Below are 2,117 nucleotides of genomic sequence, written 5' to 3' on the forward strand. Positions count from 1 at the left end.
TACAACTAGGACATGTTATCCCATTCCTCCAGTAACAATGATCTACAAGTGGACTTGCTATCCCATTTCTTCAGTAACAATGATCTACAAGTGGACATGTTATCCCATTCCTTCAGTAAACAATGATCTACAAGTGGACATTTTATCCCATTTCTTCAGTAACAATGATCTACAAGTGGACTTGTTATCCCATTCCTTCAGTAAACAATGATCTACAAGTGGACATGTTATCCCATTCCTTCTGTAAACAATGATCTACAAGTGGACATTTTATCCCATTTCTTCAGTAAACAATGATCTACAAGTGGACTTGTTATCCCATTCCTTCTGTAAACAATGATCTACAAGTGGACTTGTTATCCCATTCCTTCTGTAAACAAATATCTACAAGTGGACATTTTATCCTATTCTTTCCATTAACAATAATCTACAAATGGACTTGTTATCCCAACTTTTTGGTAAACAATTATCTACAAATGGACTTGCTATCCCATTCCTTCAGTAAACAATTATCAATAAGTGGACTTGTTATCCCAACTTTTCAGTAAACAATAATCTACAAGTGGACTTGTTATCCCAACTTTTCAGTAAACAATTATCTACAAATGGACTTGCTATCCCATTCCTTCAGTAAACAATTATCAATAAGTGGACTTATTATCCCAACTTTTCAGTAAACAATAATCTACAAGTGGACTTGTTATCCCATTCCTTCAGTAAACAATAATCTACAAGTGGACTTGTTATCCCAACTTTTCAGTAAACAATTATCTACAAATGGACTTGCTATTCCATTCCTTCAGTAAACAATGATCTACAAGTGGACTTGCTATCCCATTCCTTCAGTAAACAATGATCTACAAGTGGACTTGTTATCCCATTCCTTCAGTAAACAATGATCTACAAGTGGACTTGTTATCCCATTCCTTCAGTAAACAATGATCTACAAGTGGACTTGTTATCCCATTCCTTCAGTAAACAATAATCTACAAGTGGACTTGTTATCCCATTCCTTCAGTAAACAATCATCTACAAGTGGACTTGTTATCCCATTCCTTCAGTAAACAATGATCTACAAGTGGACTTGTTATCCCATTTATTCAGTAAACAATGATCTACAAGTGGACTTGTTACCCCATTTATTCAGTAAACAATGATCTACAAGTGGTTAACAAAGTAATAAATTAAAACCAGAGGTAACTTGGTGATCAATGAAATATCAAAATTACACAAAATCAAACATTATGATTGCCTTAATTCCAGAACTTGTAAGCCAATAGATAAGAACCAGATCATGGATTAGAATTGAGAAATAACTTGTGTTGTCTAGTTAACTATAAAAACTATTCTGTTCTGTATTCATGTTATCATAACTTTTAGGTACTAGCACATTCATTTATCTATCACAAACTTTATAAAACATCAGTTTACTATCAATACAGTACCCTTCATCTCTAGCTATATAATAACAGTGAAACTCTGGAAATATATGCATTTCCCTGTATCCATAGATCTAAGTACATATCCAGAAATACCTGCATTTCCCTGTATCCATAGATCTAAGTACATATCCAGAAATACCTGCATTTCCCTGTATCCATAGATCTAAGTACAAATCTAGAAATACCTGTATTCCCCTGTAGATGCAAGTACAAATCTAGAAATACCTGTATTCCCCTGTAGATGCAAGTACAAATCTAGAAATACCTGTAGATGTAAGTACAAATCTAGAAATACCTGTATTCCCCTGTATCCATAGATCTAAGTACATATCCAGAAATACCTGTATTCCCCTGTAGATGTAAGTACAAATCTAGAAATACATGCATCTCCCTTTACCTGTACTTAATGTACCTGTAGATGTATAATGTTAACACAAGACTTAATGTACCTGTAGATGTATAATGTTAACACAATACTTAATGTACCTGTGGATGTATAATGTTAATACAGTACTTAATGTACCTGTGGATGTATAATGTTAATACAGTACTTAATGTACCTGTAGATGTATAATGTTAACACAATACTTAATGTACCTGTAGATGTATAATGTTAACACAATACTTAATGTACCTGTAGATGTATAATGTTAACACAATACTTAGTGTACCTGT

General features: G+C 33.3%; 1 protein-coding gene across 9 annotated transcripts in view; it reads right to left on the reverse strand.

The window, feature by feature from the left end:
• Positions 1–787: 787 nt before the first annotated feature.
• The window catches only part of LOC106471164 (insulin receptor substrate 1-like), a 28,389-nt gene continuing 27,059 nt past the window's right edge, over positions 788–2,117 (reverse strand). For 2 of the 9 annotated variants that reach the window (XM_022399792.1, XM_022399783.1), the window contains exon 13: positions 788–2,113. The gene's annotated coding sequence lies outside the window, so the exon portion shown is untranslated. The remainder of the gene's footprint in view (positions 2,114–2,117) is intronic. The other 7 variants (XM_022399790.1, XM_022399791.1, XM_022399786.1 and 4 more) reach the window with 7 other exon arrangements.

Source organism: Limulus polyphemus, unplaced genomic scaffold (assembly GCF_000517525.1).
Source record: "Limulus polyphemus unplaced genomic scaffold, Limulus_polyphemus-2.1.2 Scaffold4449, whole genome shotgun sequence".
Lineage (NCBI taxonomy): Eukaryota > Metazoa > Arthropoda > Merostomata > Xiphosura > Limulidae > Limulus > Limulus polyphemus.